Source organism: Silene latifolia, unplaced genomic scaffold (genome assembly GCF_048544455.1).
Source record: "Silene latifolia isolate original U9 population unplaced genomic scaffold, ASM4854445v1 scaffold_20.1, whole genome shotgun sequence".
NCBI lineage: Eukaryota > Viridiplantae > Streptophyta > Magnoliopsida > Caryophyllales > Caryophyllaceae > Silene > Silene latifolia.
In genome coordinates, this window is record NW_027413163.1 from 12,587,051 (window position 1) to 12,614,481 (window position 27,431).

Below are 27,431 nucleotides of genomic sequence, written 5' to 3' on the forward strand. Positions count from 1 at the left end.
GCAGGGTTAGACTCAGAAGCAGGGTAGGATTCAGAAGTAGGGGGTGCGTAGAAGCAGATGTAAAGCTACGAGGTGGAACATATCCAGGAATAAGAGGCTTCGTAGCAAGAGGAGTGGCCTCAATGGGAACTTGCTCCTTGGTTGAACCAGAGGCAGATCTCTTTTTTACACGAATACCAGAAGTAGAGGCAGGGCCAGCTTTTCTCTTCTCGGCTGGCTTGGAGGCATCTTCAGCACGTTTCTTCTCCCTCAGAGCCAGAACCGCAGCAAGTGTAGCCTTAGGCTTAGCAGATCCTGGAAGAAGGTGAGAAGTCAAGAAATAGCAGCAACGGTACTGCAAATAAAGCAGAAGTAGAGCTACATATCAGACGACATAGCATCCAGAACCAGAAAGACTAATTTCCCTCCTCATCTTGATGCTGAGAAGGAAAATTGGGGGCAATTGTTAGGGATAAAAATCAAGTTTTATCACTCGTGACGTGGCATTTTTTCACTGGCAGAAAGATCTGCAAAAAGTTGGCGATGTGGCACGCATCTATTGGTTGATCAAAGAAAGAAGGAATTGATGAGGTGGCATGGTGTGGACCATGGGATTAAAAGAGCAAACAAACACAAATGGGCCAAGGATAAATCCCACGTGCAAGAGAGGGAAAGATTGGGCTTTGACCCTTTCAACAACTATTACCTATTTTCATGGTAACAACCCCAAATTCCAGGAGCAGAAGCAAGAGTAAGTTTACTAACCCTAAGTCTACTTCTGAAAATTATATAAAGCAAGGCAAGGGCAACATTCAAGGCATTCGAAAATTATCACAAGCAAAGCTTCACTTCTTAAAATCCCGTCTACACTTGGCCATAATTCTCTAGCAAAAAATAATCTTGTATTTCCTTACTTGCGAATTTATCTTCGATTATAGTGAAAAGTTGGCGGGATTCCGACTCCCCCCGCGGTTGTTCCCACACCGGGTTTTCCGCGTCACCAAAAATCCTCCGTGTCGTTCTTTCATTCGTATTTATTTCGTTCATTATCGTTATTTTCATCCAAGTCGTAATTGGCATTAGATTAATCACTATCACTCACATAATTAATTAATAACCGGTAAATTTTTACCAAAACAGGTATGTGTGGTTTTTATAGTTAAATGAGTTTGTCGCCCTTTAAAAGTTTGAGACCGTCTCTCAAGAGACTTAGTGTATGAAGAATTGATGATTAACGATGAGTTGCCTACTATAAGCTCTTACCGTCAGAGTTTTCAGCACCAAAGGATAGTCTGTGAGAAATTTCATTGCCAAAGTTAGAGCCATGGAAGTTTTCTCAAAGCTAGCAAACAGAAGCACAAACATTAGATCCAAAGCAATTCCTTCTGTTAGGAGCGTTCCCTCCTTTGATAGGTCCTCAAGGACAAAATCAAAGAAGTCCCTCTTATGTTTGCTTGGCATAAGTCATCTGTCGTGTAACATGTTCTTAAGCATCGTCTTCCCTGTGGCGATAATACAGTTTGCTTAGTATTTGGAAACTTTTGGTTTTATTTCTTTCATTACAAAATGGAACAAAGATTTTTCTTAATATAAAAGATCATTTTGTTAATTAAAAAGAATACAAGTATCGACAAAATTTATAACTAGTAAGTATTAAGATATGATGTAGTCTACCTATAAGCAGTTGTGGTATGCTGTACCAGGAATGTTCAAAGGAAAGGAGATCAACCCCTTTATAAATGCGACAAAGCTGTCCCTTAGATTTTCTGAAGAGTTTTCCTCATCGTAGTTGATCAACTTTTTTGCGGTGAGATTGAATATCATCTGAAGAGAAAAGTTAAGTTAAACTTTGCAGGAATGTGACTAAAGTAGCTAGCTAGAATTTTGAAATAGCTTACACTGGCTGTTGAATCCTTGAATTCGACTGAGTCTAGACGTGACCATTGATTTAACTGTTTAAGAACCGACTCTTCAACTTCAGGAAGCATCTTCTTTAGACTTTCAATTCCGAAAAGATTTAGCACCATGTTTTTAAGGTACTTGTACATGAACCCGTGTAAAGAGCCTACGTTCTCCCGTCCAAAAATCTCTGTAAAATTATCTGGATACCAGCTCTGAAACATTTGTCCTTCTTGTTGAAAGATCAAGTAGGTAAGCTCTGCATCAGCTGAAATTATAATCGGTCTCCCCACTAGACTGGTTCGGAATACTGGCCCATACCTGTAAGCATCAAAAGTACACAATGCAGAATAAAATGTAAGCAAAGGTGATAATAAAAATGTTACTGACTAGTATAAAAATGTTATTTACAAACTTCGTTTCACATTAGTTTTCCTGTTTAACCTTTTGAAGACGAAATTTGATAATAAAAATGTTACTGACTAATATATTACCCTGAAGTTTACCTTTCCATTCTTTTCTTTACAAAGGGTGGGATGTCGAATGAGGTGTTTTTAGCGAAGAATTGAAGAGTTTCACCAATGAGCGGTGACACGCCTAAAACGTCGCTATTTAAGACGGCCAAATTAACAATTTAGTATACCACAATACATACTAATTAATACTAATTCTAAACTAGTAAAGTAGTAAGCAATGGGATCGAACCCAAGAGAAGGGGGTTTGCCATGGTGAATTCAAAAGAGTAACTAGAACAATTGTGACAAGTTCAACAACAACAAGTATGTAAAAGGGGGGGGTTGGTTGGGGTTTCAATTGTATCAAGAGCAAGGCTAAAATCAAACAAGAGTAAGCAACAACCAATCAAACAAGTTTTAAGATGGAAATTTATCAAATTTGAGAGAGACTTAATCCGACTCAACAAAGTGAGACACTTTAGTTAATAAAACCACAAGATCAATCCTTTAGTTATACATTATCACCCTATTGTGAAAATAAATCTTCTAAATCTTCTTAATAATGGCCAAATGACAAGGAAATCACACTTAATCAAATAACCCAACTTATCAATTCTACCAAGTAGAAATCACATACATTGGTCAAATTAACAAGAAGATAAGAGCACTAGAGATTCAATTGGGGTAATTAGACACAATGAAATCACGATTAATGCCTAATTACAAGTTAATCCTTTACTTGCTAGTTAAGCCAAGAAGAAATCACATTCATTAACAAAATAACAAGGTGTTGCAAAGATGAGATTACAAGGAAATCACACTTAATAATTCCAACAACATTAAATTAAGGAACTTGATTAATTAAGCAACAAGGAAATCACACTTAATTACTCAATGTAAACAAGGTTTCCAAAATCCAAACAATAAACACAAAGGATTAATAACGATAATGAAAATTAAGGAAAGATTAAGTAGTCTTACAACCAAATATTACACCTTTGAGCCGGATTAAGAATAGGAGATTAGTTCTCCATAGTAGATCTAAACCCAATCAAAAAGATGAATAATTCCCAAAATCACAACTTGATTAATTAAAATGAGCATAAAATGTCTTACCTAGAGGAAAACATCTTATATATAGTCTAACATAACCTAATAATCATGGGCTTAACACAGGAAAATCCCGTAACACAAAATGGAACAAACCCAGAAAACTCACACCCTGCGAGTTCTGGGATCTGGAAACTCGCACCGTGCGAGTTCTGGCCTGGAGTGCGCTTTTCAATCGTTGTTTGCTTGATCCTTGGAAGGCTTTCTCATGATGTTTCTTCAATGCTTGTTCTTCACCCTTCCTTTGATGCTTCTCTTGGTCGCTTGACACCTCATTCTTCACTAGAAACCATGCTAAATGATAAAGCACTCGGAATTGGTCAAATAACGTTAAAATTGTCAAAAACCGTTACCAAATGTTACCAAATGAGCTCCAAATGATGCCAAACCAATGTATAAATAGGAGCTCATCAGACACCCCACACTTAGCCTTTTGCTCGTCACGAGAAAACTAAAGTAAATCTAATCACCGCTAGGCTAAGAAAACCGCATGGGCACGCTCCTACTTCCCCTCTCTTCTCTCGCACTTCCTTCTTATATCATCCCTCTTCTAAAACACATGGTCACTTTTATTCGAAGCTCCAACAAGTGAGTAAGTGACCCAAAATCCTCCAAAACTAACCTCTCTTCCCTCAATTGCCCTCTTTATGCCATCCCTCTTCTAAGATGATCCTAGTCCACCGATTCTTCATCACCAACTCTTCATCACTCACAAAAACTCTCCTTATTCCCCCCTATCATTCCGCTCAATTCAAACCCAAGGTCACCTTAGTCATCAAAGCATCTCCTTGTTGGAGTAAGTGTCCCCGACAATAATGCGATCACAATTGTCGACCATATTGATCACATATTTAAATCTCATGTCAAGAATACGAAAGGGATGATACATTACATATATAGTCCACTGGTCCACACATATCAGTAATGATTGGCTGGCTAGAGTTTGACATTACTGTCGTGCGACGGTGGTGATCAGTTGATGCTTTGAGGTCACACTTAAAGGACGATTCCCTTAATTGAAAAGGTTAATTAATTGTATGTCGATACAGATTAATTAATTCCTTAAAATTGAACAAATTATCAGCATACGAGAGAAATAATAAGAAGTTAAATTACTAAAATTAATCGGTGTTTGCGAAACACACGAGATGAGAATGATAAGTTTGTCATAATTATAAGATGTTGTGAATTATACTAACTAGTATTTAAATGAGCATTGTATGTGAAAGTAATTTTGAATTACTAGTCAATTTGTTAAATGTGATTTATTTAATTTATAAATGATATTTAATTTGTTAATTATGCATTTTAAATTAAAACATGACATAAGACATGTCACATGTCACATGACATACAATTGTACAATTGACAAAAATAAAATGGACTCCATATTACACATCAAAACCGAAATTGATGGGCAATTTTTAGAAGTTTTGTCTTTTTCCATTTGTCTTATTCATTTGTCTATGACACTTGATAGTGACTTGACCATGTAAAAGCCTTACACTAATTTGTCTTGTGAAGATAAAAAGGAAAAAGAAAAAGAGCCTAAAATCCTCCCCACCCCACCGGTTTTGAGTATGAACCATTGAGAGTTTTTCTCTTAATAATTCATTCTCTTATGTTTTATGAAAAACACTAACTTCTCTCTCTTGTTCTTCATAAAATTCATTTTTATGAATCTAATTTGTACAAATCAATCACTAATAATACTAGTAGTAGTATATGAGTATTAGTAATCGATTTTAAGGTAAACCACATTACAAATATCTAGTACATGTTAGTTTGTGGGATTTTGGGATAGTCTTGGGTGCTACTTATTGGAGGGCTTCTATTTTGAAGTCATGAATGTTCATCCATTATTGGAAAGCTTAAGAACTAACAAGAAGGAGATCTTGTTGATGCCCATAAATGACCGAAATTTAGATGGTGAGAAATCGATTTTCTTATCTCTTCTTATTTAGTTTGCATGCATAAGATCAACAATTTATTTTATGACTAAATAAATTAAAAGTAACATATATGAATATGTTGCATATTGAGATATATATTTCTAACAAGTGGTATCAGAGCTTTAGGTTGTTTGCATGCAAATCGGTTATAGTTTTTCCGAGTTATACGATTAACAAATAAAACTTTTATATTTGTGTTTATTATGATATATCACGAAATCAATTTTGCATGTTAAAGTTTCTGGTCCTAAAATGTATTTAGGATATTTTGGTTAATTTATGAATTTTATTGTTCATTTTATATAATAATGGCATTAAAATGTGATTTTTATGATAAAAATGTCATTTTTGGACGAAAAATAGCTAAACTTCGTTTTTTTCCAGTGATTTTTGGATATGTTTTCACATATATAATCTTTAGATGACCTGTAAAGTTTCATAATTTTATGAGTTCTTATGCTCGAAATATGGATTTTTCAAGATAAAATCGAATTTAAATGGAAAAATAGGTTAATATGAGTTATATTTCCAATCTGGTCATAGAAATTTAGTATGTTATCACATGAAATTTTACAAGATGTGTGTAAAATAATTGGCTATAATGAAGTTTTAATGCATGATTTATGAATTTTGATGAAAAATCATATAAATAGTGACTTTAATTAGTGTAAATTTCTAAAACATACTTCATGACTAAAGGAAAAACGTCACATGATATTTTATCACATATTTAAGATCTAAAATTTAAAAGTTGATAAAAATAATTTTTCTCATATTTTTATGGTAATAATTGATAAATCGAATAAACCGCAACATTGTTTTTCTCGATAAATTTCGAAATTTTTAACCTAAGTTTTGAACATTATGACTGTCATGGTATTTTTCCCCAGAATGTTCATGAGTTTAAATTTCAAATTTCAAATTTATTTGAAATTTTTATGATTTATTTGAAGTTTATGGCATAATATTGTATTTTTTTAGTCCTTTTATGAACAATATTAAGAAATATAAGTTAATTATTGTCAATATGTTAGTGGAGACTAATTTTGAGTCCTAAGTTGTTTAGGGTAATTAACTTGTACATAAATATGAATTTATGTAATTATTGTGATTTTAAAAGGTTACATCACGCAAATCCGTAAAAATTGATTAATATATGATATTGGCTCCTTAAAGGCGATTTAGCATAAAATTGGGCATGTTCATACATATTATAATGCTGCATTTTATTTATGATTGTCATAATTTTATTTTATGTAATTTTTGAATTATTTAATTTTACTTAGTATGGCTTTAGTTTTTAATTGATATTACCCGAAATGTATGGGAATATCGATTTGGTTGTAATTTATTGTGATTTCGTATCACCGTTTTGTAATTTAATAGATTTATTTTTATTTTAATTACAATTGTATAATAGGAAATTATGTAATTTGTTATGTAATTTATTTATTCCGGAGTTCCTTGAAGATGGTGCCTTTCAAGAAGACGGTCCATCAAAGACGGTGTTACCTCGAGATGCGTGTCAAAACCGAAGTTCAAGGGACAAAAGGAGTTGGTTTCCGAATTTGTAAAATAGTTTATTAGATTTACTATTTTAGGAAGGCCATACTAGGATTTATTTTTATGCTTTGCATTTTATTTATATGTCGCATGCATCGCTAAATCGCCATAACTAAACATGCATTTTGAATCGAGTTTATCGACCATGTCAATTACAATTATCGTAGTTCATCGCTTTAGTTCACTTAAAACGTGATAGATAATAAATTGACATGACCTCTCGCTAAAATAAACAATTGAGACTTAGCCTTACCAAAAAGTAGAAACCATGAAAACCTATTTCGTGAGGGAGTGCACTCGGCTTTACCGGGGTACAAACCTTGTTACGTAGGGTAAGTGGGTGATAAATGTCTACCCACCGAATTTATAAAGATAAGGGTTGAATTCGGCTTTACCGATGCCCAAGTTGATGTAAATTTGGATCATGGACACATTTATTTGAAATTTGGGTTGAACTCAACGAAAGTATTCTCGACGGTTGCCGGATGTGTTTCGGGCTAAAGATAAATATTAATGTAATTTTATCGACCAAGAGTTCTAAAAGTAGAATTGATTAAAGAGTTAATCCACCGAGTTATATTGATGAGGGTTGTATTCAGCTTTACCGATGCCCAAGTTAATATGAATTTGGATCTTGGAATCATTTATCATAGTTGGGTAGAGGTCACTATGTAAATGCTTTACTTGTTATTTACAAGTATTAATATAACGATAAATGTTTTGTTTTCATTATTCCGTTATCATATTGTTCTATTTCTTTACCACAATTCATATACGATATCATTTTGATTTTAGTTCAAATCTCCATTAAAACATCGTACCTAAAGATAAATATGAATTTTTGTTCTAAAACCTCGTGTTATCCATTGGAAGGATCTCTTGCGAAGAGTATAGATTAAAGTTATTCATTATCAAACAGGTTTTTGATTCTTGACTAACATATCTACTTACAATACATTGTTTCTCATATGCTTAATTGAGTTAAGTACTTTGAAACGTTAAATCATTTTGGTAACTGGATTTGTTAGAAATCGTAACTGACCAAAATAACGCAACCACTTCAATGAAAGTTTTAAGACTAAAACGATTGAATTGAAGAGTAGTCTTCATAAGATTCAACTTTGCTTCTCTAAGTAAAGATTCTTTAAAATGAGTGGGAGCATTCTCTTAAACCGTTAAGAAATGGACGAGGTTCAAGAAGTAAAGATTAGAATGGAATTGATACATGGTAATGTTAAAAGTAAAGTTATTGAGAATAGCGATACTAAACCTATCAATCCCGACCGATAAAGTTTCCATTGTCCTAAATGTTGTACACTAGAAAGGAAACTACCCCAAATTATTGAAAGAATTAGCAAATTAGTTGTGGGACATCTAATGAGACTTTCTTCTTTAAATATTTATTTGATTGACATAAATTTTGCTAGTACTACTTCGTCAATATTAGAAACCGGTGGTGGTTTTCATCATTGTATGCAATACATAGGATGATTAGAATATGACGACTAGCATCAAATAATGTCGAGGGATAGAGTCATTGTGTACTCAATCTAGTTTTGGGTTTACATTTATACCTTAATTATGACTATTAAGTGAATAAACTCTAAATAAGAATATAAACTTGTTAAGATACAAAAGAGGTTTCACTTTTGTGACCCTACACACCATGGTTTGATGTATGGCTAGCCCATTATCAAGGTGATTATATTCTAAACCAAACTAGAATGATATATCATGTAGATGATACAAGACTCAAATTGGTAACCAAAGATTAAACCTTAAATTCTGGAATGATGAACGCAAAGAGTTATCGAGTAATCTTGAAACCATTAGATCTTATGGTATATGCGTATCTTGTATTCAAAGCAAGATGTCTCGTGCCTTTTGTTTGAAAAGGAGATCGAGGATCTAAATCACTGATCCAGAATAGGTTGATCATTTTCTTTTACCAACGATTTAAGTTAACGCTAATATGTTCACTTAATAAGGTAAAAAGAGAAATCTTTGAAGAAATTCAAAGAGTTCCAGGAATCACGATTTAGTCGTGATGGGATTATCTAAGTGAAGACTTTGATATAAGCCAAAGGAAATGTGATATAGTATCACAAGTAAATCTCTCTTAGCATACATTATGGGATAATGTGTGGTTGGATAAAGAATTCAAACGCTATTCGATATGGTTTGGACTTTAATCAAGTTACCTTGAGTTACTTGATCTAATTTTGAGGATTTTATCATTTTGTCTAAGTTGTTTTCCACTAAACCTAAACGATTCATATGAGATATGAAATGGTAGGGTACCATGCTTGTAAGTTTTCACAAGAAACAAATGCTCATTTTTCCTTACAATAATCACGAGTACAATGGGTTTGTGGCTCATGAAACTGTCTTCCTAGAATACAAGTTTATTTCTAGAAGACAGAGTGGGAGAAATTATTCAAGAGCCACAAAAGAATTGTGTCAAAAATTATGTCGCAAGAAACCGGTCTTTCTTGGCTACATGACGTTGTTTCTTCGAAACCTAGGAGGTTGAACTCATCACTTGTTTCACTTGTTGAAGATGATGAATTAGTGTTACTTTTAAGAAAGTAAAGAGCTTACAACTTACAAAGAAATTGTTTGATTCAAGTTACTTCTGGAAAGTAATGAATATATGACTTACATGAGAGTGTTTAAGTCACAACTCAATACAAGGCTTAGAGCCATGAAAATCCGAAATCAATTCCGAGTGAATTTGTTGGATATCTAAGAGAGATATCAAAGCTTGATTGGTTGCAAAAGGTTTTGCACTAGTTGAAATGCTTAAGTCTATTTGGATCTTCTTAGGGATTATGTTTCATTATGAGATATATAGCGAGTGAATCTAAAACCCACTTCTTCCATTAGAAGGAACGTGTTCAATACATGTCTTGAGTTTTGTAGATTCTTGCAATCCTAAGATAATGTGCAACTTAAGAGATTGTCTTAAGTAGGACATCAATGAGTTGGAATCAATGTTTTGATCATGTTATAAAACTTTTCTCGATAAGTCGAGAAGTTGTGTTTATACATAGAGTTTAGTGGGAGTTACGGAAATTTTAATTAGTCTTATATGTGGATGACATATTGATCATTGGGAATGATTTAAGACTTTTGGAGTATTATAATACATCTTTAATATCCGGATTTATGGAGATAAATCTACATGATATTAGCATCATATAAGAATTCTTATGTTGATAAGATTCATGATTAGTTCTATCGAGTTGAACATATTTGATTGATTCCATTTGCTTCCGCTGGCGAATCAATTAAATGAGTAATGATGTATAATACTTCATATACTTTGAGTATGATGAATTGTTTCAAATCGAATTTAAGTAATAGTTACCAAGTAAGCCATAAAGATTACCCTTGTACTTGCAGAAGCATTAAGGATGTAAAGCAAAGTGTTTTGATGCAATTCTGTGTAAGGGTGTTACACAAATGACAATTGACAATTGAGATTGCGCATGGTTTCCGACAAAACCATAATCAAAATACATTAGGATGGTTAAGATACCATTGTGGCTATGTTATTTAAGAAATAGATTTTCTAGAATCGTTCTAGGCAATAAAGAACAATGAGAGATATTTACAACGTAAATTGAGTACACTTGCAATCATGAGATGTGCAAGAGGATGGATCCCGTACACTATGAAAACAGTGGGAGCTATTCTAAGGCTAGAAAGCTTATGTCTAGATTGGATCTAGACACGTACTCAGAAAGTTTTGTAATGCAAATGTATACATTACAAAGGAAAACGAATATGTAGTAAGGTTGAGTAAGGTACAAGAAGTTGATAAAACCTACTAACCAAAACCTTCTCATAGGCTTAACATGATGAGTCATGTCATTTCAATTGAATTGCGATGAACAACTACATTCAAGACCAAACTGGATTATAGAATATGAAGTAGTAATCAAGTATTGACTACTCATATGATAATCACATTTATCGTTCGAGTTTTTAAATCTGAAAACTCCTTTTATACTTTGTTACATCCAAACGGGTTATAGAGACAATATTGAACCCCGTTAAAGTGAACCCGGATTAACATAGTATTCGCCCATAGTCCCTTGTATGAGGTGACGTCTCGAAGTGACTAGAGTGTGAAGCGATTGATGGCAAGTTCAGTGTCATACAGTCATGTGAGATGACTAGTCGATCACATAGGCAGACTGTTAGGAACACTTTGTCGGGCAGTGATCGCTTATAGAGTTCTGGCAAATTTATATAGCCTGGTCGTGGCAAGAGCTACTATAGTATTCTAATAAGTCGATTCTTTTGACTAAAGACTGTTCGCCTAAGGTGGCACAGTTTCAGATTAACTTTTATTTGTGTTACTACGACCTTCGTAAATGGGGTCAAATGGGCATATTTTGGGTTATGATGGCCGTGGCTAGTCGAAGGGAATAAGTGCGATAGGAATTGTCCACCCCCTTGTCAGGGTTAAAACAATATCTCAGGGCCACTCGAGGAGTAATGGACTGGAAATGCGTGGCCACGCTCGGATGGTATCTATGGTAGATAACTCCGGTCAATCAGTTATTCTCCAGATCGAGGAAACCACTCTCGATATGATCACTTGCAAATACGACCCGAAAGACACCTTGCATTGAGTGGGAGATTGTAATAGGACAAGAGAATTGGTGACGCACACTTGTCGAGGACAAGTGGGAGATTGTTGGAGTAAGTGTCCCCGACAATAATGCGATCACAATTGTCGATCATATTGATCACATATTTAAATCTCATATCAAGAATACGAAAGGGATGATAAATTACATATATAGTCAACTGGTCCACACATATCGGTAATAATTGGCTGGCTAGAGTTTGACATTACTGTCGTGCGACGGTGGTGATCAGTTGATCCCTTGAGGTCACACCTAAAGGACGATTCCCTTAATTGAAAAGGTTAATTAATTGTATGTCGATACAGATTAATTAAATCCTTAAAATTGAACAAATTATCAGCATAAGAGAGAAAATGACATCTTATTATAATGTGATTAAATAAGATTTTATTTAGTAATTTAAGAAGTTATATTACTAAAATTAATCGGTGTTTGCGAAACACGCGAGATGAGAATGATAAGTTAGTCATAATTACAAGATGTTGTGAATTATACTAACTAGTATTTAAATGACCATTTTATGTGAAAGTAATTTTGAATTACTAGTCAATTTGTTAAATGTGATTTATTTAATTTATAAATGATATTTAATTTGTTAAATATGCATTTTAAATTAAAACATGACATAAGACATGTCACATGTCACATGACATACAATTGTACAATTGACAAAAATAAAATGGACTCCATATTACACATCAAAACCGAAATTGATGGGCAATTTTTAGAAGTTTTGTCTTTTTCCATTTGTCTTATTCATTTGTCTATGACACTTGATAGTGACTTGACCATGTAAAAGCCTTACACTAATTTGTCTTGTGAAGATAAAAAGGAAAAAGAAAAAGAGCCTAAAATCCTCCCCACCCCAGCGGTTTTGAGTATGAACCATTGAGAGTTTTTCTCTTAATAATTCATTCTCTTATGTTTTATGAAAAACACTAACTTCTCTCTCTTGTTCTTCATAAAATTCATTTTTATGAATCTAATTTGTGCAAATCAATCACTAATAATACTAGTAGTAGTATATGAGAATTAGTAATCGATTTTAAGGTAAACCACATTACAAATATCTAGTACATGTTAGTTTGTGGGATTTTGGGATAGTCTTGGGTGCTAATTATTGGAGGGCTTCTATTTTGAAGTCATGAATGTTCATCCATTATTGGAAAGCTCAAGAACTAACAAGAAGGAGATCTTGTTGGTGCCCATAAATGACCGAAATTTAGATGGTGAGAAATCAATTTTCTTATCTCTTCTTATTTAGTTTGCATGCATAAGATCAACAATTTATTTTATGACTAAATAAATTAAAAGTAACATATATGAATATGTTGTATAATGAGATATAGATTTCTAACACTCCTAACACATCAATTAGGCAACCTCAATTTCCTCCAAAATAATTCTCAAATCATTGATTCAAAACAACACCACTCACTTCTTAATTCATTCACCAAGTGTATCAAGCGCTAATTAAAGATTCGGCCTCCAACACCTCCCACTTAGCCTTGACACACTTCTATCCTACCCTTCCGGCCTTCTAGAGCTCCACCACTTATGTCACCAACACCAAATGGAAATAGTCATGTATGTGACATGATTTCAAGGCTTCAAAGAGTAAAAAAGGTTTTTCAATTTTTTCCTAATTCTCTCATTTTGCCTAAACCGCCCTTTCGGGTTTTCGGTTTAGCTCTTTTCCTCACCTCTACTCTCGTGGCTCGCACTCTTTTTTTCATTTTGCCCGGAGTGCCCTTTCGGGTTTTCACTCCGGCCTCGGCCACTTTCCCATTTTTGCCTAGGATGCCCTTTTCGGGTTTTCATCCTATCCGGGTTTTTCTTGTCTTTCTTTTTTTTCGTTTTTTTTTTTTGAATTGAAATACGATGCATGAAATGAATATATTACAATATATACATGATGTTACCAACTCATGTCCACCCCACACTTAATTCTTCACTTTGTCCCCAAAGTGTGAGGTGAACACCCTAAACTCACTCAAGAGTGTGAGCTTGAGGCACCTCCATGTCCCAGAGGTCCTCCCCTTATTCTTGATTCTCTCCTTCTTCTAAATATTGCCATTTCGGCTCTTGCTTCATTCACTTGAGTCTCACCATAGCCTTGGTATTGGGTGGGGAATTATTTCATATATTGGGCATTCATGGCCACCACCATATCAAAAGTTGTGTTTTGGACATAACACACTTCCTCCATGTCCTCTTGGTAGTGGTGGTAGCGGTTCTCGGTGATTCCCCACCGGGCATTCTCCGTGAGTTGCATTTGAGAGAGAGTGGACTCAAGGTTTGTTACACGGTTTGTGATATCCGATTGCCATGTTTGGAAAGCCGGGTAGTTGAATTGCGGTGCCATGAAAGGATGTTGTTGTGGTGGTGCTTGTGGCATGTGAGGTAGAGTGAAGTGGGGTTCATCAAAAGGAGCATTTGGAATAGGTTCATCAAAAGATGCATCAACATGTAGCATGTCACCATAAGTTAGAGCTCCCCCCCCCCCCATTGTGGTTGCTCTCCACCTTCCTCATTATCGGGTTCAACTACATGGGCTCTATCAACCCAAAGGTCCACAAACTCGTCATCGGGAGGCATGTAAAAGTCTTGTGCACTCCCCCAACCCAAGGGTGAGTTGGGGGAACGAGGTAAGTACATGTAATACTTGTAGTTCTTGCCACCCATGCACCAAATCACCAAGGGGGTGACTCGGTCTACAACCTCAAGCATGTTTGCTTTTTCTAAGTATTTATAGTCCATGAGGCTACTACCTCAAGTGTCCAAGCATTAGGTGGAAATGGTACACCCGTTTTTGCCACAATCATCTCAATCATACCCCCAATGAAAATGGTCCCCTTTGGTTCTTTTTGTAACTCGATGCAACCGTTCACAAACAAATCCACCCAATCCGGTATCCCCTTCCCTCTGGGGTCATAGACCATGGGCATTGTAATTGGAGGTAGTTCATCTTGGTGGGTTCGGTCATGACCAAAAATTTTGTGTTTATATGGCGGCTCAAGATGCGCAAAATGGGGTGAGGAAGGGTTGTGTTCTTTGAATTTCCATGTCTCACTTCCCTGTAATGTCATTCTAAAATGCACTCATTTTTTTCTTGTCAAGGGGTTCATTTATGGGGGCTTTAGTAATGTGGAGGGCCTCTCTTACTTGGTCATAAGTCAATGTGTGGACAAGTCGGCATGCCCGGAATTTGATTCCCGGGGTTTTATCCCTCCCCAACTTTACTTTCTCCAAGGAGGAGAGAAATTCAAAGGTGACACCCCTTCGGGTGGATACGGCTTTTTCAATAATCGACTCTAGGCCGGCCTTTTCTAGGAGCATTCGGGCCATGGGAAGCATCCCCAACCCGATAAGAACATTTTCATCAACAAATTTTGTTATAGCTACGGTCGACAAAGATGCAAACTTTTTCCAATTTTGGAGGGCTTTGTCACGAAGGCCCTCCTTCCCCGAGTACTCAAGGTCATTAAAAGTCGAGGCTTCCTTGGGTCCTTGTGAGGAGGAAGCCTCGGAAGCTTTACCCTTACCCATGGTACAACAAATTTTCAGAAAAGACGCAAGTTTGGAAGAATTTTTTTTTTTTTTGGTTGAGGCAAATGAACAAACACTTAGTGTGCACTAAAAGAATGATGTGCTAACTAGTTGATTGTTGAATGTAAAGCACCTCACAATTTAGAAAATGTTTATGGACGAAAAACAACACAATTAAACAACAAAATTTCGACTTGAACTAAGCAAATTTTGAAATCATGTTAACTTTGAATGACAAGAATAAGAATAAGGTTTATACCTCCCTTTTGATTCTTCTTTGTGTTGTTAGATGATTAAGATTATACAAGAATGCTCCAATTCGTCCCTTAAATCCAATTGCAAACCCAAAATCTTCAAACTTGAGCAACAAAACCCTAGGTAAACTAATTTCGTGACTGACAAAGGTGGGATTGCATCAATGTTTCGGTCCAAATTGATGTTGGGTGATGAAATTTGATGAATCTTGGAAGTTAAATGCTTGAATTGGATGATTTGTGAAGGATTTAATGATTGATTTTGAGTGGGTTAGGGTTAGGATGAGGAAAGAGAATGAATATTATGAGAATTGGGAAAGAACAAAAGGTAATATGAAGAGAGCACGGGTGATTTTTCTGGGTTACTCGATTTCTCGCACGGTGCGAAAAATGGAGATTGAAAACTCGCACCGTGCGAGGTTACTGCTGGATTCGCTCGTTTTGTGCTCCAATTCTTCAACTTAGCCAATTCTTTTATACATATTTCTTCCTTCCTTTCTTCACACATGCCCTTGAGTTGGTATCCTATACACTAACACACACATTAAAACATCCTAACATGCCAAAACATTAATGAAAATGAAAGTGAATTAATTTATAATGCAAGAATGAAATGATGCAATTAAATTAAACATGCAAAAATGAAAACAATGAAATGCGGAAATTAAATATCCAAGGGAAGAAATATTTACAAACTTTTGCCATTTATTTAATGTCGATGGCTCGACAAAGTTTCATCTTCATTAATTTGCATAAATTTGGTCAACATGGTGTAGTGTTCCCACTTCACCCATTTCAATTCCTTCATGATAGTGCTTAAGCCTTTGACCGTTCACTTTCAAAACTTTCCCGGACTTTAAGCACTTTACCTCAATTGCTCCATGTGGAAAAACACGAACCACCTCATATGGTCCCATCCATCTAGACCTCAATTTCCCGGAGAAAAGTCTAAGCCGATTTTGAAAAAGTAAGACTTTCTCTCCCACTTGAAACACTCTTCTCGAAATCATGTTATCATGCCACGCTCTTGTTTTTACCTTGTAAATGGAAGCATTCTCATAAGCATCATTTCGAATCTCTTCCAATTCTTGGAGTTGAAGTTTCCTATGAATCTTCGCTTCACTCATTTGCAAATTGAATAACTTTACCGCCCAATAAGCCCTATGTTCAGGCTCTATGGGTAAATGACACGGTTTTCCAAAAAGTAAGCGGTAAGGTGACATCCCAATTGGTGTTTTGTAGGCCATGCGATATTCCCACAAAACATCATCCAACCTCAAACTCCAATCCTTGCGGTCGGGATTCACCGTCTTTTCAAGGATAGCCTTGATCTCCCTATTAGAAACCTCGGCTTGACCGTTGGTTTGAGGGTGATAGGCGGTGGATACCTTGTGAATTACCCCATACTTTTTGAGTAGAGCTCCAATGGCTTTGTTGCAAAAATGAGTTCCACGGTCACTTATCAAGGCCTTAGGAAAACCAAATCGAGAGAAGATGTTGGTTTTGATGAATTCTCCTACTACCTTTGCATCATCGGTCTTGGTGGCCTTATCCTCCACCCACTTGGAGACATAGCCTACCGCCAAAAGTATATAAATGTTACCACAAGATGCGGGAATTGGTCCCATGAAGTCAATACCCTACACATCAAATATTTCACAATAGATCATTGGAGTTTGTGGCATTTCTCCTCTTCTTGAAATATTGCCAACTCTTTGGCATCTATCACATGTATTCACCATATCATGAGCATCCCGGAATAGTGTGGGCCAAAAGAAACCGCTTTCCAAAACTTTCCTAGCCATTTTATTGGCTCCAAAATGCCCACCACAAGCATACTTGTGGCAAAATTTTAGAATTGGAATGACTTCGGTATCCGGGACACATCTCCTAATGACTTGGTCGGAACAAAACTTCCAAAGGTATGGGTCATCCCACACATAATATTTAGCATCACTCTTGATCTTATCCCGTTTGGAACGAGAAAGACCCTTTGGAAATTCACCAAGAAGTTGACGATATGAGCATACCATGGCTCAATGGAGGTCAAGGCTAGAAGTGTGTCATCCGGAAAGGTGGCTTGTATTGGTGATTTCGAAACTTCTTGAGGTTTTTCTTGCACAATTTTAAGTAGGTGATCCGCCACCATATTGGTTGTTCCCTTCTTGTCTTTGAGCTCAACATCAAACTCACTCAAGAGCAATACTCATTGCATTAAATGGGGTTTAGATTCCTTCTTGTTCACCAAATTCCTTAAGGCGGTATGATCCGTGAAGATGATGACCTTGGCTCCAATAATATAAGGTCGAAATTTCTCCAAGGCAAACACTACCGTAAGAAATTATTTCTCGGTAGTTGTATAGTTTCTTTGAGCTTCATTCATCATTGTCGACGCATATTGAATAACATGAGGTGCTCTTCCTACCCTTTGGCCAAGTACCGCTACAAGGGCATAATTACTTGCGTCCGACATTATCTCAAACGGTTCACTCCAATTGGCAGGTTGAATTATAGGTGCCGAAATAAGCTTCTCCTTAAGCATATCAAAAGCTTCCTTGCATTCTTCACTCATAATGAATTCACAATTCTTTTGAAGTAGCTTGCATAAGGGAGCGGCAATCTTGGAGAAATCCTTGATAAAGCACCGGTAGAACCCGGCGTGACCTAATAAAGATCTCACGTCACGCACATTAGTAGGATAAGGCAAGGTGCGAATTGTATCGACCTTGGCCTTATCAACCTCAATCCCCTTAGAGGAGACCACATGTCCCAACACTATTCCTTCATAAACCATAAAATGGCATTTCTCATGGTTGAGAACGAGGTTGGTATCAATACATCGTTGCAAGACCCAAGAAATATGACTCAAACAATCCTCAAAGGATTGACCATGAACGGTAAAATCATCCATAAATACTTCAATAAAATCCTCCACATGATCCGAAAAGATGCTCATCATTAAAATTTAAAACGTTCTCGGTGCGTTACAAAGACCAAAAGGCATCTTTCTATAGGCAAACGTTCCAAAAGGACACGTGAAAGTGGTTTTTGTTTGGTCCTCGGGTGCAATATGAATTTAAAAGTAACTCGAGTAGCCATCCAAAAAATAATAAAAAGCTTTTCCCGCTAACCTCTCCAACATTTGATCCATGAAAGGAAGCAGGAAGTGGTCTTTTCGTGTCACGGCATTGAGCCTACGGTAGTCGATACATACTCGCCACCCGTTTTGAACTCGAGTGGGAATCAAAACACCTTCATGATTCTCGACTACCGTTAGCCCGGATTTCTTTGGGACAACTTGGGTTGGACTAACCTATTGACTATCGGAGATGGGATAGATCATACCTACATGAAGGAGCTTGAGTACCTCCTTTTTGACACCATCCATCATTGGAGGGTTCAAACGCCTTTGTGGTTGGCGAACGGGTTTGGCTTCATCCTCCAAAAGAATCCGGTGTATGCATAAAGTGGGACTAATGCCTTTGATGTCGGCCATTGTCCACCCAATTTCTTCCTTGTGTTGCTTAAGAACTCGGATGAGAGCCTCTTCTTGCTCACTAGTAAGCTTGCTTGAAACAATCACCGGTAAAGTTTCTTCATCTCCTAAAAAAGCATACTTCATGTGGCTTGGTAGGGGCTTCATTTCAACAATAGGAGCCTAGACAATAGAAGGAACAGGTTTCTCCTTCGGTAGCTCTTCTAACAAATTGGAAGAAAGGAAGCAAAATTCATGGACAGGAGAAAACTCGCACCGTGCGAATTCTGGGCTCTGTTTTTTCGCACGGTGCAAAATCCCCTCTGCCCGCCGGATTGCTTCCTTATCTTCCCACTCTTCCATTGGTGGATTTTCCTCTAATTCTTGGATAATTTCCTGCAAATTTCAAGACAAAGCATACCCCATATCAACTCCAACCATTTCATTAGTCAAAGCAACATCTAATGTGTCAATTTTACATAATTCATACACGGTTTGAACAATTGGTTCGAAAATTTCAAGAAAACACAAAGAGGAGGTCTCGGTTGGGTATTTCATTGCTTCATGTACGCTATACTCAATCTTTTGCCCTTCAAATTCCATTGTAAGGCGTCCACTAGACACATCTATCTTGGTGTTCGAAGTTCTCATGAAAGGCTGATACCCGTCGTTGTGAGTACCAAAAATAATATTTATGATTCCTATTAAAACTAACCTAGGCTAGTGGTAACAGGGTCGAACCACAAGGAGGCGAATGTAATTAAAAGTTGTCTAAATTTAATCTAAGGTAACAAGTGTGGGGGTTGAGTTGATTTGGTCTATAGTTAATAACAATAAAAATTAAACTAAAGATAAATATTAAATAAAATATAAAGAAGGGTACTAGGATGGTCGGTGCACTATAGTTTCGGCGGCAGCAAACTAAGACGGTCTAAATCGAACACATGAGGCGGGAAAACAAGAGGTCCTCTTGGTCCACTCTCAACAGATAGCATCTTTCGATCTCGCTATAAGTCCCTAATATCACTAATACTGACTCTCGTCCTGAAAAGTGACTAACAATCTAAACTTTACCTATCTTTCGATCTCAGCATAGTTTAGCCATTTTAATTGGTGGTCAATCAACTGTCCCTATCTCTCAATCTAATGGGTCAGTCACATCCTAAATATTCAACTAGTCGTGTGCACTCGATTCGTCAAATAAAGAATTAAAACAATTAAAACGAAGGTAAACCCTCACGTGGTCAGTCGATCGACCAGGTATGGCAGTCGATCGACTGACACGCGATTCAGGCCGTGTTCATTCTATTGCCGCCTACACTATAATTCCCCTACATCCTAGCACAAGCAATTTAGCTACTCATACTGAAATTAAAGGCAACAATAAAATTAATGCAATAAGCAAAAGAATTCATGCTTGAAATAACAGAACAAACAATTAACATAAACGGTAGTTCGGTTTCGGGAAACTAACTAGCAATTCTATCCTAAAAAACGATAATAAAGCAAACTGAATTATTAGTAGAAGAATACCGATTGAATTGCAGAGAGAGATCCAAGAACCGAATGCAAAAGTATTAGTACAAAATAATATTAAGAACCCTAATTATTTGATAAACTAAAACTAAATGTAAAACGAGGTAAAAACTAGATAATTCTTCTGAAAACCTAAGTTACGTTATATAGGAATATACGTAACACTTATTATCAAAACCTAAAACACAATGGGCTTGCTTTTCCTCGATCTTCTTATTCACGTCTGATTAGCGGTGTGGTCGATCGACTGAGCATTGCAGTCGATCGACCGAGTAGCAGTGTACAGTAGCTTCTGGAGCCCGAGGGTTGGTCGATCGACTGAAGGCAGTGGTCGATCGACTGAAGTAGCTGATAGTTGGCTTCTATAATCTCGTGGATTTGTCTTTTGGGCCTTGGAATGCGCACCAAGCTCGTTCCTTAAGTGAATACTTCACGTCAAATGCAATGCAGGATACTCGGGGACGGATTTAGCTCAATTTCCGTTGAATTCTTCACATTTCTGCAATAATGTACAAAAACACGAAAGTAGACGAAAATAAGGGAAATGGTAGCTTAAACTACACAAATGAGCTCTAAAATGCATGTAAAACAGGATGTAAAACATCATATAAATGACACGCATCAAACTTCCCCAAACCAAACCCTTGCTTGTCCCCAAGCAAGAACTAGACTCGATCTAATGACCTAATGGAACGAGTTCAATCTCAGAGCGAATTACAACATGTAAAGCCTAAACCATTTTACTGCAACTAACAATCAATTAGCAACTATGAATCATGCAACCGAGTTATAAGGTCGTTAAAAACTGCTGAACCATTAACTATAGAGACTTATCAAATTGGACTCTCACGGGTCGGTCATATCACACATAAGCACGGGTGAATATATAAGAGGATAAAAATAATTTATTTTGTAAAGACTCTCACCTAACTACGACCTATAAGAACATGCCTTCAATCTAATATGAAAACAATCTCTATAACCGTACATATGCATTCCAACCAACAAATGACCATGACACATGCCGAGGTAAATATGGATAATGTGAGGTATGGGTAAGAAGAGGCAAAACATTTATGGGAAAGTGGAGGTACAGGTGATCAAGCTAGTACCAAAACGGAACCATATGGCAACATCCTTCTTCTTTCTCATAATCAAACGAACGGTGCTATAGCAAGCACAAAACTCACAATCTTCAGTATAAAAGTAATTAACTAACTCCCCATAAGATACTAATGCAACATGGGAGCAAAAATCGCCATAAGATAAAGATTTAGAATTTATGCGAATTGATTTCTTCCAGAACTCAGTCGATCGACCAATGATAGCAGTCGATCGACCGCTTTGAACAGTACAGAACCCTTTTTTTCTTTTTTCGAATCATTTTTTTCTTTTTGTTTCTTTTTCTTTCCTTTCAACTTCTTTCCTCCTTCATTTCATCCTCCCAACAAAATCTCAAATAAGAGCAAATGCTACCAAAAACTAAGTAACAATCCCAAGAACATAAACTACTAGCTTGACAAAAGACAGGCTAAATGTAGGATGTAGTAATGGGACAAAAAGGCTGTTTTTGGCAGTGTGAAGCTTATGGGCAAAATGAATAAAGGGAAACCTCTACCACATGTGTCAACAAACCACAAACTGAATGCACACAGGTATTAAGCAGATTAAGTTCATATTTATGCAAATTTATGTAACATGTCTCATAAGGAGTACTACTCACATTCTAGATAAACTGGTCATAGATGTCACCAGTTATAGGCTCTAATAACTCAGAAATATGATGTAGCTTGCCAAAATTCTAAATCAAGTCTCAAGTTCAGCAAATAACTAACGAAAACTCGTAGATATGCACTTATACGATTCTACTAATAACATGTCAATTAGCACGGCTTAAGCAAAACAGGTGCAAATGCGATGTCATCATTGAAATACTACCGTTCCGACTCGACCTATATGCTAAAATAAAAGTGCATTTTTTTTTTGAATTTTTGAAATTTTTCAATTTTTTTTTGAATTTTTGTATATATAGATGAAATGAAAAGAAAACAATGGAAGGCAATAATGTAAACATGAATGCAAGCAAATGATATGCGACGCAAAACCCTTCCCCAAACTAAATCGCACAATGTCCCCATTGTGCAAAATCATGTAATGAAGAAAAGAGAAACGGGAAATTGCGAGAAAACAAATGAATACAACATAAAGTAAAGACTTAGAAACTCACAAGACTTTAAGCGCAGCAAAGGAAACCTCCCCAAACCAGCATAAGCTAGGAGGTTTCAGTAGCCAGCAGTGCGACCAATAAGTACCTGAAAGACAAACAAAACCCACGCATAAAATCGAGAAGACAATAATGAAGTGGTAATTACGTGCACAATTAAGAAAAATAGAAGAAATAAATAATTTGACGGAAGATAAAGTGGAGTAGAAAACTCCCTCAATTCTGCAAATCGACCAAACACAGCAGGGGAGAGGTCGTGAACAAGTACAACAGTGCAGGGTGGTCGATCGACCATATCACTCAGTCGATCGACCAAGGCGAAAGGAACAGTAGCTCCTAGGAACTGCAGACCAGTCAATCAACCACACAGACTAGTCGATCGACTGGAAATACTGCTGTAACTTCAGATTTCTTTGTATTTGCTCGATTACTTGAGCTAATGAGGTCTAAAAACCTGTAAATGCACAATAATACGCGCCCAAAATTGCGCAAAACGCAAAGTAAAGTCTAAAGTACTTAAAAATCCTAAGCAACAAAATAAATGCGAAGTCTCGCGCACACAAAAGTAATAAAAACGAGTTTGAAAAAAAATAATAAAATGTTTGTAAGGCATGTGATCAACTAATAGTTGATCAAGAACGGCCACGGTATGGCCCATTTCGTCGGCTTCTGGCTACAAGAGGTAGCCTCAATGGTGCTCATCTTCTCAGCTGCACCTTTCTCAACTTCAGCATCCGTAGAGCTTGACGGATCAACAGCTGTGTCATCTCCCCAATCAATGACCTCTTCCGGCTCATCAAAATCCAAGTCGGACTGTCTCACTTTGGCTGGCTCATCTTCAAGCTCCTCATCAGTGCCATAACTCAGGCATCCAAGACCGCCTCTCGAAACGATTTGCTCCTTCACAGCTGGAGCAACCCGCAGCTCTTCCTTCCTCAAACCAGTTCCTGCAATGTCTAAAATAACAAAATCTTCCTCCTTCTTGCTCCCAGTCTGGGGCGGAGGTGTTATAATAGGAATAGGAATAGAGACAGGCATATCAGGAAGCACAAAGTATGATTTCTTTTCAGAAACCGTATTACAGGTGACAGGCCACATGGGGTCTTTCTTCCTAGCTGTTTGGGCGAAGACAATAGAATGCTTCCCCACTTTGAAGGTCAGGGTCCCAGAACCAACATCAATAACTGCACCAGCAATGTGCAGAAATGGCCTACCTAGAATGATAGGTATGTGGGCATCCTCAGGCATATCTAGGACTACAAAGTCTACGGGGAAGAAAAACTTCCCTATTTGCACAGGGATGTCTTCTAGGACTCCTATAGGCTGGACCGCAGATCGGTCAGCCATCTGAACGGTCATGTTCGTAACTGCAAACTTATTCAATTTTAACTTCCTAGCTAGACTCAAGGGCATGAAGCTAATGCTAGCTCCTAGGTCACATAATGCCTTCTCAATAGAGAAGGTACCTATATTACAAGGAATGGAAAAGCTACCCGGGTCCTCTAGCTTATGGGGTACAGTGTGAGTCAGATAAGAACAAGTTTCCTCAGTCAGTGCAACAGTATGCACGGTTTCAAGTGACCTCTTTTTAGAAAGCAATTGCTTCATGAACTTCATATAAGCGGGCACTTGATTCACTAATTCAAGGAAAGGTACTTGTACGTTAAGACTACGAACAACATTTTCAAATTTATTGAAAGATACCTGTTCCTTTGTCGGCACTAGTCTCTCTGGATATGGGGCTGTAAGAAGTAGCTTAGCCCTTTCCTCTAAATCACGCATGTCGGCATCCGTGGACTTAGGCTGGAAGTCCACTACCTTCTCTTTATTGAAGCTTGACCCCTCTTCAGACCGTCTCAAATAGGAACCATTGATCAACATTGGGTCGTACTTCGAAATCGGGACGGATCCATCAGCACTCGGGTCTTGCCCCAATACTTTCGGAGTTGTCGTACCCCGAAACAAATGGTCTCTCAAATTATTGGGCATTGGAGGACGAAATTTCTCAATATCAGCAGCGGCCTCAGTCGATCGACCACCTTGCTCAGTCGATCGACTGAGGTCTACAGTTCCAGAAGCTCCTGTAACCCGCACTTCAATCGATCGACCGGGTATATCAGTCGATCGACTGATATACCTGGTAGACGCCTTTTTATTTGTATTACTCTTTACAGCTTTATTCTGACTCGGTTTCGCCTCATCTTTTGCAGGGACATCCTCGACCATGGCAGGCCCCTCCATGGCAGGCCCCTCCAGGGTAGACCTACTCCTCATAGTAATGGCATTTAGGGTCTCTTTCTGGTCAGTAGGTAAGTGTCCCGGAGCTCGAGTGGTACTCTTGCTAGCCAATTGAGCAATTTGGCTTTCTAAAAGTTTCATTCCGGCCTCTCTAGCTTTGGACTCCTTTTGCAACATATTCTTCAACTCAGCAAAGTCAAAATTTTGAGATTGTTGCTGCTGCGGCACATAGGGAGGTTTTTGATATTGTTGTTGCTTATGATGAGGGGGCACATAAGCTTGTTGCTGCTGCTTCTGCTGCGGAGGTGGAGTTGGATTTAGGACATTCTGGCTACTCCACCTCAAGTTGGGATGAATATTAGGCTCATAGTAGGTGTTTGTCTGCCTATAATGTTGAAAGGCAGCACAAGACTCAAAGGGACTAGGACAATTTTCTGAGACATGTCCCTCAGCTCCACATCTTCTACAGACAAAAGGACCGTCTGAAACAGCATTCACCTGGTAAATACCTCCTTTTGAAGCTCCTCCCAGTTCATACTTGTCAAATCTCGTAGTGAGAGCTTCAAGTGCGGCTACTGAAGGAGATTCAAAGACTCCTCCTTTGATTCCCCCGGAATTCCCATACTCGACCTTGTGGGTGGCTAAGTCATCAATGATCTTCCACCCCTTAGTCTCTCCCATATTCTCAACAAATCGGCCATTGGTCGCAAAGATCCAAAATAGCCCTCTGATCGTCATACATCCCGTTATAGAACTGATTGCAAAGACTCCATTTTTCGAACCCATGGTGCGGTATGGTTCGCACCAGCTTCTTGAAACGGACTCATGCTTCATGAAAATTCTCATCCGGCCCTTGTTTAAAGCTTGTGATCTGAGCTCTAATGGCATTCGTCTTCGAGGCAGAGAAGTACTTCTTGTAAAATTTCAGGGCTAAGGAATTCCAGTCGGTGATCCCATGAGCGGCTCGGTCCAGATCTCTGTACCACTCCCTTGCAGCATCTCGGAGTGAGAATATAAACATAGTCTCCTTTATCTGGTCCTGGGTCACACCGGTTGGTGGGGGTATAGAGCAGTAGTAATCGATAAATATCTCCATATGCTTGGCTGCATCTTCATTTGCAGCTCCCCCGAACTGGTTCCTCTCAACTAAGTTGATATAGGAAGACTTCGGTTCAAATTTTCTATCAGCTCCAGGTAATTCGAACCCCTTGTAAAGATTTTCAGCTGTCGGCTCAGAATGACTTGCTATAGTTGCTTCTTCAGCCATGACTGGAATTTCTGGAGAAGTGACTGTCTCTCATTGAAGAAATAGAAGCAGGAGATGCAGGTGGATCTTCCTCGAACAGAGCATTCTCGTAGTAACTTGACAGAGTACTCAGCTCTTCCTCTGTCGGCAACACCCTTGATGATCGTCTCAACTCGCGCAAGGATTTCTCAATCTCAGGATTGAACAGTACTAGTTCACCACCCTGTGACCTGCGCATAAGAAGAAACTACAAAAAGAATATAAGAAAAGTTTAAGGAACAGATGTCCCTTAAACTAAGAAAGACTAAAAATAAAATAACTAAAAATCAGAACAATTGCCTCCCCGGCAACGGCGCCCAAATTCGATACCCGTCGTTGTGAGTACCAAAAATAATATTTATGATTCCTATTAAAACTAACCTAGGCTAGTGGTAACAGGGTCGAACAACAAGGAGGCGAATGTAATTAAAAGTTGTCTAAATTTAATCTAAGGTAACAAGTGTGGGGGTTGAGTTGATTTGGTCTATAGCTAATAACAATAAAAATTAAACTAAAGATAAATATTAAATCAAATATAAAGAAGGGTACTAGGATGGTCGGTTCACTATAGTTTTTGGCAAACAAACTAAGACGGTCTAAATCGAACACATGAGGCGGGAAAACAAGAGGCCCTCTCGGTCCACTCTCAACAGATAGCATCTTTCGATCTCGCTATAAGTCCCTAATATCACTAATACTGACTCTCGTCCTGAAAAGTGACTAACAATCTAAACTTTACCTATCTTTCGATCTCAGCATAGTTTAGTCATTTTAATTGGTGGTCAATCAACTGTCCCTATCTCTCGATCTAATGGGTCAGTCACATCCTAAATATTCAACTAGTAGTGTGCACTCGATTCGTCAAATAAAGAATTAAAACAATTAAAACGAAGGTAAAACCTCACGTGGTCAGTCGATCGACCAGGTATGGCAGTTGATCGATTGACACGCGATTCAGGCCGTGTTCATTCTATTGCCGCCTACACTATAATTCCCCTACATCCTAGCACAAGCAATTTAGCTACTCATACTGAAATTAAAGGCAACAATAAAATTAATGCAATAAGCAAAAGAATTCATTCTTGAAATAACAGAACAAACAATTAACATAAACGGTAGTTCGGTTTCGGAAAACTAACTAGCAATTCTATCCTACAAAACGATAATAAAGCAAAATGAATTATTAGCAGAAGAATACCGATTGAATTGCAGAGAGAGATCCAAGAACCGAATGCAAAAGTATTAGTACGA

General features: G+C 37.5%; 1 pseudogene; it reads right to left on the bottom strand.

The window, feature by feature from the left end:
* Nucleotides 1-27,431, bottom strand: part of LOC141638335 (cytochrome P450 87A3-like) — a 59,940-nt pseudogene that overhangs the window by 16,556 nt on the left and 15,953 nt on the right.